Source organism: Panthera pardus, unplaced genomic scaffold (genome assembly GCF_024362965.1).
Source record: "Panthera pardus isolate Hobbes unplaced genomic scaffold, ASM2436296v1 HiC_scaffold_7, whole genome shotgun sequence".
NCBI classification, from domain to species: Eukaryota; Metazoa; Chordata; class Mammalia; order Carnivora; family Felidae; genus Panthera; species Panthera pardus.
The window spans coordinates 20,841,029-20,853,059 of record NW_026527002.1 but is presented as its reverse complement, the minus strand read 5'-3'; the positions used below and the strand labels follow the sequence as shown (position 1 = coordinate 20,853,059).

Genomic DNA, 12,031 nt, shown 5'->3' with positions numbered 1-12,031 from the left:
ACTGTATGTAATAATGTCATAATTACTAACAACGTAATATAACATCACTAGCATCAAGAAGGCGATTAACACTTAATGAGTCCCGACCGTGCCAAGCATTTTCCTGGGACTTGAGCATAACCTGTTCAACAAGCCTACAATTTGGATACGATTTTTCCCCCCATTTTTCCGGAAAACTAAGCATCAAAGGGGGTAGGCAACTGGTGCAGGGTCATGGCTGATAAATGCAGAATCAAACTCCGAGACTTTTCCTCGAAACCAGCTCCCTTTTAGACTACACCACCAGGAAAAAGAACATCCAAGAGCATTAATACTTCTAGAAACATCAGCACTATAGGGTTTCTGAATAAACTTACCTCGCTTCAATATAACACTTTTAAAAATCAAGAAAGATCAGGAACTATTATGTAGAAGGAGCCATTAGAACCAAAAAAAAAAAATCACTTTCAATATTTTAAGCCAATTTTAATGACTTAAAAGAGTGGAAAAACACTCATGATGCTTTTTCTACCTCTTTTCAGCTGCTTTCCTCTTGGCTCACAAACTCCCATCACTGTCTCACAGCAGTGGAAGAATTATTTTTATCTCACAGAGGACTTGGAGATTTCTTCCTAATAGCTCTGTTCAATTCTTGGGTAAATAGGAATAATTCCACTGCCTCTTTAAAACTTTGTCGCTCGTGTGCATTATACGGGATGCTGGGGAATGTGTGGAAATGTGCGGCTGGGCTCAGATTCACAGCCTGAGGTTACAAGGCTCCACGCCAAGTTTTCACCTACATGGAATCATTCGGCAGGCTTAACCACTCTGCCTCTACCCTAAGGAAAATACTAACATGATTTAACTGCAGTTAAGAATTCCAGTAGGTACTTACTAAATGTGGCATAATCTTTTCCATGCGTGGAGAAAAGGAAATCATTTTGCTAATCTTTGCCTCACTCAAAACAATCACGTTTCAGAGCTCAATTCTCCATCAAAGCTGGAACAATTTAATAAACTTCCAATGGATTTGGTATAAAAGATGTCATTATGGGAAATCCAACAAATTCGTGGGTACAAGAGCTTTACAAAAAAGGTTTACGTGGCTAAAATACATCAAAAACATTAAATGGTTTTCTTTGATACAATCGCTTTCACCCTTTGCTCGGACCTTCTCTTAGCACTATTCTCTTCACTATTTAAGATCGTTTTGGGGATGTGATGTGGGTGCAGGGGAATACACTCGTCAGTCACATGGAGAGAAGGGAGAAATTCACAATGCAAATGATAGGAGAGTGAACCTCCCAGAGAGGAGAACTACATGAAAGGGGATAGCATCTGGAAGAGAAAGTATTTCTGGCCAAACCTGTGGGACCGCAGGCAATGTGGTTATACCTCTGTTTGTAGTTTCCCTGTGATCTCTTGCCAAGGGCAGATAATTTAGCAACGGTTAAGAATAAAGGAATGATTTACCTTATAGCTGATGTGGCAGGAAAATCACTTTAGAGTATTTTTTCACAGGCAATGGGATAGTAAAGACAACAGCCCGGGTTTACAATGAAAAGGTAGCACGATCTATAATGAAAAGCCAGTTCAGAGACCCTTCTAAGGAGTGAAGACCACAAATTTGAAATGAAGAAAATCCAAGTCAAAAGCCAGGTCAATGTTCAAATACGTTTATTTAGAAATTCACAGGCAAATATTTCAGTTAAAAGGACGAACTTAGCTGTTGCTGCTCCTACCAAGATGGCTTAGCAATTTGTGACTTTCTATGGGCACAGCAGTGGTCTAGAGGCTTCATAAAGATCTGGTGGGGGTGGTGGAACAGGTGGCTGTGATCAGTTTGATTGCCTCTTGGGGAGGACGGTGTAAACCATGTTGCAAGCTAAAGAGTAAACCATATGAGTAATTTTAAGGAGGTGTTTAATGCCCAAGATTGTTAGATGAGATATTTTACCAGTAGGAATGAGTTTAAACACAAATGGCCCTTGCTAAGAGAAATGTGTCAGAAATAGCTGGGGCTAGGGGCACCTGGGTGGCTCAGTCGGTTAAGCGTCCAACTTCGGCTCAGGTCAGGATCTCAAGATTTGTGAGTTCGAGCCCCGTGTCGGGCTCTGTGCTGACAGCTCAGAGCCTGGAGCCCGCTTAGGATTCTGTGTCTCCCTTTCTCTACTCCCTCCTCCCCTGCTCACGCTCTGTCTCTCTCTCCTTCAAAAATAATAAACGTTCAAAAAAATTTAAAAAAAGAAAGAAAGAAATAGCTGGGGCTACACAAAACTGAAGAGTTTATGGTGAGACCTCCTAGTCCCGTAGAAACATGTTCTGCAGTGAAGACAGAAGAAAAGACAAATGAAAAACTTCTTCCTGAAGTTTAGGAGTTGATGCTACCCTATAAGGTATTTCTCTAATTGGGGAATTTCGATATTTGTTATGATAGATAAGGACAGTGCAGAGCTACTAATAGCTCTCCGATGGCCAATTTATTCTCCCCTTCCAGGAGAACCCCATTTTTTTTTCATGATTGCAATGTACTCATTTACAAAGAACTAAAGAAATGACTGTGTTTTCTAGCCTCCTTTAGTTAGGAGCGCTCGCAACTGTAGTTCAAGAAATGAAGTGGAAGCAAAAGGGACTGGACAGCCTTTAAAAAATTGTCAAAGGCTATTGACGCAACTGGGACATGCTCCTTCTGCCCTTTTCCTTCTTCCCCCTGATATGTGCACAGTTTGGCTTGGACTCAGATGCCATCTTAGGAGCATAATGACAAGAGACACATCCTGAGAGTGGCAAAGGGGAAGCCCAAATTCTTGATTTGCCAGGAAGCTGCCACCTCAGACCTGAACTACCTAACTCCATTCTTCCTTTGCATTAGCTAAAAATGACCCCTAATTTATTTAAGCATTGGGGGGTTTTGAGGAGGAGAGGATAAAGGGTGGGGTGGGGGGGTCCCTATTACTTACAGCAATGCCACAACTCACTTACAGAGACTAAGATGCATCTTAGACATTTTCTGTCCCATCCGACTGCTAGAGAACCATTCTTCTGGTCTACCAAGCTCAGATGTTTCAAATGTAAAATTTCCATCATAACTTACCTAGAAGTAAATTACTATCTGATCCCTTTACTCCCAACACTAACCATTTATCCAGTGGAAGGGATGAGAATTCTAACTTTAAGAGCACTGTGGGGGTGCCTGGGTGGCTTAGTTGGTTAAGCGACTCTCGATTTCAGCTCAGGTTATGATCTCGCGGTCGTGAGATAGAGCTTCGTGCTAGGCATGGAGGCTGCTTGAGATTCTCTCTCTCCCTCTCCCTCTGCCCCTCCCTGCTCGCTCGCTCTCTCTCTCTCAAAAAAAAAAAAAAAAAAAAAAGAGCACGGTGGAGGTCATTCCACAGTGAGACTAAGTAGAGGTGAGGGGGCACACTGGGGCATGCACATGGTTTCCCACCACCCAGAGATTTCTACTAATCTTTTTGATTGCCGCTCAAAACTCCATCCAATGTTTTAGAGAAATCAACCAACTAAAAATCTAAATCTTTCCAATATCTCTACCTTCTTTATAATCACATTCAGCAAAAAGTAAAATTATATTTAAAAATAGCTGTAGATAGACAAAACTGAAGAGTTTACTGTTAGTGCTCCCAACCCCATGGAACCATGTTCTGTAATAGGAATAGATAGAAGAAAAGAGAAATGGACAAAATTTTTGTTGGGATTTTAGGAGTATCTTAAGGCTTTAAGGAGCATTTAAAAAAATTTTTAGGTTTATTTATTTTGAGAGTGAGAGCAGGGGAGGGGCAGAAAGGGAGGTACAGAAAGAATCCCAAGCAGACTCTGTACTGTCAGCACAGAGTTTGATGTGGGGCTCGAACTCACAAACTGTGAGATCAAGACCTGAGCCAAAATCAAGAGATGCTTAACTGGCTGAGCCACCCAGGTGCCCCTAAAGGACATTTTAAGCATGAATTTCCATGCAGACTTCAAATAAGAGAACTTAAAATGAAAAGTGATTGTAAAATAATTAAATGATTTTTTTTTTTATTCCCCAAGTTTCCATTTTGAGAGTCATTTACCTCTAGAAATGAGGAAGATAGAGGCAGCTGTAATTCACTGTTCTAGGTATCTCAGACTATCTGCAGACTCAAAATGTAAATAATGAATTGGTTGGGGTTGGCCAAATCTGCTCTATCGAGCTTACAGTGCCACTGACAGACGGGTGTAGGAGGACCTTCCAGTTCAAGAAAGACCAGGATGTACAGGAGAGATGGGCTGGGGTGGAGGAAAGGCCCACCTACTGCCTTGCTCCTCCTCTTCCGACCCCACCCACTCTGTGGAACCCTTCAAGGATCTTGACAACAGAAAGCAAATTCAGCCCTTTAATGGTGACCATGACGGTGAGATGCAGGGGCTTGTTCTTTGTCCAGCATGGATTGATCGCCTTGTGTATGAATCCAATGTTAGCCCCACAGCAGTGGGGGACACCATCCTCCCCACTCGAAAACCTGGAGGTTAAGTGGACAGTTAGGGCCAGTTATAGCAGAAGGTAGAGATTTTTACAGCAGTGATGGGTCTCCAGAGGCCAAGTTCCACGTGGCTTCATCCTACGACCCCTACAACCTCTTATGGATGAGCTTCCTATTTTAAAATGTGGATGGAAAGAAGGAAAGGGAAATGTAAAGCAGCTCGTGTTTATTCTCAAAAGGGAGAGTGGTGACATATGCAGATTAGATAGAGGGTGACTTTGGAAGCAAATGTAGCACAAACTCTGGGGTGACAGACCTGGGTTTAAATTCCAGACTTATGATTACATGAAAAGTGGAGGTGATAGGAGGCACTCTTATTGTCCAGTGACCTACTTTCCAAGAAACCAGTCCCAACTTCCCTTAAAGAATGGTTTGCAAGGAGTTGGAACCACATACGGAGCACCAGCTACCCTGAACGAAACATGCTCCAGGACTCCCAGAAAAGCTTCCTGGTTGGAGTCTTGAGTTTGTAAACATACACTTTTGCTTTAGACTTTGTTACTTTGATAAAAATAGCCACGTTTTCTTTTTTTTTAATTTTTTTTTAATGTTTATTTATTTTTGAGAGAGACAGAAATGGAGTGTGAGCAGGGAAGGGGCAGAGAGCAAGGGAGACAGAATCCAAAACAGGCTCCGGGCTCTGAGCTGTCAGCACAGAGCCTGAGGCGGGGCCTGAACTCACGAACCGTGAGATCATGACCCCAGCTGTAGTAGGACGCTTAACCGACTGAGTCACCCAGGCACCCCCAAAATAGCCAAGTTTTCTAAAGATGAGTCCGTGTACAAGTTTTGATAATATTAAGAGACACCGTATCTTATCATAAGCATCATACTAATCCTATATCTTATAAGAGAAACAGTAATGATGTCAAAAAAAAATTTTTTTTTTACTGCTACTGTTATTACTGTATGACTCGGAGGCAGCAGGAGAGTTTGGGGGAGCTTCCTGGTGCTTCCACTGGGAAGGAGGAGGACCGTCCTGCTTTAGAAGACGTAAGAGCTTTTACTGCTGTGGTGAAACAGGGGCCTTGCCCCATGTTGGGAAAGTGGGAGCTCAGGAGAGGAAAGGGCCAGTGATGTGAGCTGCCGAGGCAGAGATGGGCCCCTGGCTGCCTCGGGAGAGCATCCGAGGTGGGCAAAGAGAGAGGGGGGCTGCCCCAGACCCTGGCAGGGAGGGCTTGAGAGGCCAGTGGTCCCTCGGTGGGGATTCAGATCAGAACGCGGTGGGGTGATGCAGTCAGGGCCGCGCATGCCCGAACGTACGGTGGCGGACGGCTGTGAAAGTTGGGGAAGCGAGGGTTGGTGGCACGATATATGTTTTGAATTTATTTCCCGATTTCTGTGCCAGAGGCTTTTTTTTTTTTTTTTTTCACATGTTTTTTTTTTTTTTTCAGACTTATGGTCAAGTTTTCCATCAGGTTCCATCCTAGCGACCACAAACGAGACTTACATTTCTGGGTTTGGAGTTGCTCGTGTGGGCAAAACCCGGCACTTGTACAAGCAGAAGTGTACGTGAAGAAGGAGTTCTCAGTCCCACTTCACTGTGGAAAAACCCAGCCCACGCCGCCGACATCCACACAGCAGTCGACGCTGGCACTGAAGGGTCTGCGCCATATTGCCTCGGGCCACAGGCCAAGAGCAGGTGCCGTTCCCCTCAAAAGCATGCTAGTGCATTCTGGAGCCAGAACTGGACCTCTAAAGAATTGTCTCAGGCAATATCTCAAACTACATGTATGTGGGAGGCGGCCCCAAGTGGGACTACAGTCTCAGGTGACTGCCCTGTCCCTACTTCAAGTTAGCTGCTAATAATACCAAAAAATGAGAACGGCGCTTTTAGCAGAAAAAGCATTCTCTAACTGCCAAAATATGTTTTTCTCTCAAAAGGGAAACAACCCTGCGCAAGAAAACCTTTTAGCTGCTTGTTGACCTGACGTCATCCTCTACAGCTCTATGCTAATTACCTCTCTGTTAATTAAAATCTAGAGTACTCATAACACCTGTAGCCCAGCTTGGACAGACTTGTGATTCATGACCTTCAACTTCAAAAATCAATTTCAAAAAGATACTCCTACAATTTTTCTTGCCTGGTGGGACCCCAGGAGTCTCTCCACAAAAATCCTTGATTTGTTTCCAGAACTTACCTCATGACTCCCGTTGTCTCTGGGAAGTGGTATCGTTCTAATGGGATCTCAGCAAACTGTTAGATCAGCCAGTTCAGCCCAATTCCCAAGCCAGGAAACAGCCCTTAGCAACCTTCAGTATGTCTGCATCCTTTGAAATGGATATTTTAAAGGTAAAGATAAATTATTTCTGAGTCTGAAGAAGACTTTAGATATTGTCAAAGGAACCCTTTTTCCTGCATGTGAACATTTTTCTAGAAGTTGAAGAAGCCACGCTTACCACAAGTGTATCTTTAGAAAGCTGCATTCACTGTAATTATACATGACTTATAAAGCACATTAGGCAACTGTGTGTGTAAGTAAATGAGGATCCTCAGCTGTGTGACTCCCGAAGTGCCTGGTAAAGATTACAAAGTTCCAAATAGGTAATAAGCACTTTGTGGAGGGCAAAATAACAGAATTCCGTTTTCATATTAGCAGGGTGAATCTTAGATTTGTGAGAAATGAGGGCGTTTTGCAAACTATAGCAACACCACTGTTCCAGTTCAGGCCACTTATACCAATGTGACTTGTTACCCTTTCTGACAGAGCTTGCTCACAGGCTCTTAATCTACTTCATCATCATTTGAAACAATGAGTTGTACTCTGAAACTTCAGAATTCCCAAGCAAGACGATGCAGTATATTAAACTCTTGTAGCCATCTGTGTTACGAAGCATTTCATACACACATGCATGCATACACATGTGTATAGACCTACATTTGTATACACATATGTATCAACATACAAATATATATATATATATATATATATATGTATACACATACTTATCATCATTTTGCGCTCTGAGAAGAGATCTCTCTTGTGCTACGGGATGATCCTCATTGACTTTAAAAATGATCAGGAATGGGGCGCCTGGGTGGCTCAGTTGGTTAAGCGTCGGACTCTTGATTTCAGCTCAGGTCATGATCTTGCGGTTCATGAGTTCGAGCCCCACATCCAGCTCTGCACTGACAGTGCAAAGCCCTGCTTGGGATTCCCTCTCTCTTCCTCTCTCTGTGCCCCTCCCATGCTCTCTCTCTCTCTCTCTCTCTCTAAGATAAATAAATAAAAAAGTTTAAAAAAAATGATCAGGGAGGGTGATAATCTTAGATATGGCAGGTCTTTTCTCATACAGATCCCCATTTATTTGGGATTAAAGAGAGTCACTTATTACTACTAGGAAAACGGCTCTCCTCAGAAAATCCTATGGATTTTATGGGGCAACTGGGTGGCTCAGTCAGTTAAGCCTCCGGCTCTTGGTTTCGGCTCAGGTCATGATCTCACGGTTTCATGAGTTCGAGCCCCGTGTCAGGCTCTGCGCTGGCAACATGGATCCTGCTTGGGATTCTCTCTCTCCCTCGCTCTCTGCCCCTCCCCCACTTGCACTGTCTCTGTCTCTCTCAAAATAAATAAATAAACTTAAAAAAGAAAGAAAGAAAATCCTGTGGATTTTATTGTGCTGTTGAGTATTTTCCACAGGCACTTTTTTCATCCTTCTCACAGAACCTCATCATCTCCTAAACTAGTTCTCCCACAGGGGTGATTTCTGCCTCCAGTGGACATTTGGCAATGTGTGAAAACATTTTTGGTTGTCACAATTGGTGGGCGGGGGGGGGGGCGGTTGGAGGGGGGAGTGATGCTGGAACCCCGTGAGTAGAGGCCAGAGATGCCTGCTGAGCCCCCTGCAAAGCACAGGACCGCCCCCACAACACCTGCACAATAACAAGTCACCAGGCCCAAAATATCAGTAGTGCCGAAGCAGAAAAATTCCATTCATTAAAAGTCCCTCCCTCACTCAACATTTATGCTGTCCTTCCAACATTCAAAACTGAGTTAACTCTGATTACCTAGAAGACTCCTCTCAATAACCAACCAAAAGCATGTTGATGTGCTGATAACTATTCACCCTTGAACGCCAGAATCATTCATAGCCCAGGTATTTAGCTCTAGAAATACACCTGTCCTCTCTCAGATGCAAAAGTTGGTTAAATCTAGTTAATGTATCCATCGGGACATGGTATATAATGAAAGTTAGGGGTAAAAAAAGAGTATGTGTACGAGCTTCCTAGGGCTGCTATGACAAATTACCACAAACTGGGGGAGGGAGGAGTGCTTAAAACAGTTTATTCTCTCACAGCTTTGGAGGCCAGAAGTATGAAATCAAGGGGTCAGCAGGGCTGTGCTCCCTCTGCCATCTCCAGGGGAAAATCCTCCCTGTTTTTTCTGGCTTCTGGTGGCTCCAGGTGTTCTTTGGCTTGTGGCCCCATCATTCCAGTCTCTGCCTCTGTTGTCACATGGCCTTCTGTCCTGTGTCTTCTCGTTTGTGTCTTATAAGAAACTTGTCACTGGATGTAGGGACCACCTGGGCAATCAATTAATTATATCTGCAAGGGCCATTTTCCTAAATAAGGTCACATTCACAGGTTCCAGGTAGATAGATCTTGTGAGGATCTATCTCCCAAGATATCAACCCAAGACAGTGTGTGTGTATTTACACAAAATTACAGTGACAAGGCTATGCTCACAATAAGCAAAACATTTTCTCAAAGTGTAAAATAAGGTTTAGCATATTTTTACTTGGATCAATAGTCTCCCTACAACTTCTGTCTTTTGAATTTAAAACTCCATCATCTCCATCTATAAACTACATCAATTGTTTACAATAAAGACCAGGTATCAGAAAACCTGGTGGCTGGAGAGAACTTCAGAGAGAAAGTAGCAGGCTTACTTCTGGATATGTGGGATGTATGACACAAAGCAGGAGAGGTGCAGCTTTAGAAGGTACACACTTCCACAATCCTTCTAAGTAGCTCTCCAGTGTTGCATGGTTTCATTGGGAAAAGGCAACAACAGAAGATCATGGAACTCAAAGGAACCTCTAAGAGAAAAAAGAAAGACCTTGAAAGACATTTTGTTAAAATCTCTTTATTTTAGAAATTAGGCAACTAAGATCCCAAAGACTTTCATCTTTGGTTGATTAGATTTGCCAGATTAGAAACTCAATTAGAAGCTCATCATTCTTGACCAATGTTCATTCTCTACATGTTACATGATGTCTAACCTACTCTCTTCCTACTATAAAGTAAACCCATTCTTCTGATCTTCTTTTAGTTGAAAGAGAGAGGAGGCCCCCATCCATAAGATGTATTCTCTTCTTACACCCTGCATAGTCAGGTCAGGCTACCATAACAAAATACCCTAGACCTTATGTCTTAAACAACAGAAATCTCTTTTCTTGCAGTTCTGGAAGGTGGGGGTGTGAGATCAGGATATCATCATGGTTGGGTTTTTGTGAGAGTGCTCTTCCTGGCTCACAGGTGACCGCCAACTCACTGGGACCTCACATGCCTTTCCTTCGTGTTTGTGCAGAGAGAGAGAGAGAGAGAGAGAGAGAGAGAGAGAGAGAGAGATAAGCCCACTAACCCTATCAAATTAGGACCCCACCGTATCAACTCATTTGCCCTTAATTACTTCCAAATACAATCACATTGGGGGTTAGGTCCTCAATGTATGAATTTTGAGAGGACAATTCAGTCCATAGCACAGATCCTATCACCTTATGTCAATAAAAAGTATTATACTTGCAAAACATTTTTTTCTCTAACTTTGTGATTTGCTCCATTTAACAAATTGAGAAACTGAGGCTCAGAGAAGTCAATCGGTTGGTCCAAGTTCATACAGTGAATAAGATGCAATCCAGAACACAGCACGTCTTTTATCTGGATTCTGGAGCTCCCTCCCAGTGTTCAGGATGACCTTGTGTACTGGTCACCTGTTAGTAGTTGTCCTTATAAAGCATCTACAAGCACTGTGAAAACAAATGCCTTCTAACAAGGCCCTTGGAGAGACCTATGGAAATCTAACATTGTAATTCTTGTACATGACCATCTGACACATTAGTGACTTAAACCCCGTAGAATGGAAACAGTTTAATATGTCATCTGTTCTCATGCGCACCAGGACTATGGCTCGAGAGAGGATTCAGCTGTTCCCACAGTAAGCCACCAACTCCTACAAAAAAAAATTTAAAAAAAATCGTAAAGGAATAAATGATTATTCACGGTGACAAAAGCACAAGTATTTCGAACAAGAAAACATTATGTTAAAGAATGTAAGAGGGAAAAAACCACCCTGATACAGATTCATTCACTGAGCTTTTCAATGTAACTTCTAAGATGAAACACACAAGAAACGTTTTATGCCACTATATAGTATGAAGGTTTTACCAAACATAAACAGCAAAAATACCATCTGTTGATAGTGATACGTATTTCTAGATGATTCGGGGTATAAACATAGAAACGTAACACGTAAGATATTTTTAGTTAAAGTTAAAAAAAGCTTTTCCCACTTATGTTTGCTAGTAAAAATTATTAATTTTTATAGGTATGATGACACTGTTGTTACAGAAGAATTACTGTAGAGATTCAAATGGAAGTAAATATTGAGAAATGGAATGGGATAGGTTTTAGGTCTGTAATGAACTTTCAAATTAAAAAATGAAGCAAATAATGTATTAAATCTCATTTATGTATATGGTAGCTCATTACACTATTCTTTGAACTTTTATCTCTGATTTTATGTTTTGAGGGATTGTCTAAAAATTTACAGTAAGAACAAAAAGAATGAAGTTACCAAAATCTTAGAAGCAAAATATAAATAGTGTATTATTTAATAGAATATGACTACTCGGTATTGCATGAATGGCTCACATAAGAGGAACCCAAGAGAAAAGATGCATACACACACACACACACACATACACACACACACACACACACACACACACACACACACACACACACCTGTTCAGAGAAACATACACATTTTTCCAATGTCTGTTACTAGGAGGACATATTGATCGATAGATTTGAAGCAACCATAACTATTTTTAGAATTAAAAAAGAGAATAATAATTTCATTTTGAGTAGGCTAGGCCTGTTTGATTTTTTTGACATACAAAAAAAACCTGTACACAATTAATGTATACAACTTGATGATTTGGGAGGTGAGGGTACACCCATGAAACCATGACCATCATCTATTCCATAGGCCTTTCCACCATCTCCCAAACTTTCCTCCCACCCTCTTATTTATTGTTGTTATTTTTTGTGATAAGGACACAACCTAAGACATACCCTCTTAGTAAATCTTTAAGTACACAATACAATATCATCAACACCAGGCACAATGCTATCCAGTGGACAGTTTGACCTTGATAGCCAGAATTCTTCATTTTCTGATCCAAAACAAATACAAAGACGCACCTTCAGGAGAACTGAATCCACACGCACCTACTATTAAAAGCAGAGTTTGTGTGGAAAGCACTCATGAGCACGCACACATTCTCTTTAAGCTTCGATTTGA

General features: G+C 41.9%; 1 long non-coding RNA gene across 1 annotated transcript; it reads right to left on the bottom strand.

Annotated features, from left to right (window-relative positions):
* Positions 1-8,771: 8,771 nt before the first annotated feature.
* Positions 8,772-9,537, bottom strand: LOC128775332 (uncharacterized). The gene is made up of 2 exons (XR_008420007.1): positions 9,393-9,537; positions 8,772-9,026 (listed from the first exon to the last, which is right to left on the bottom strand). It is a non-coding gene; the product is annotated as an uncharacterized LOC128775332 (long non-coding RNA).
* Between the last annotated feature and the right edge of the window lie 2,494 nt (positions 9,538-12,031).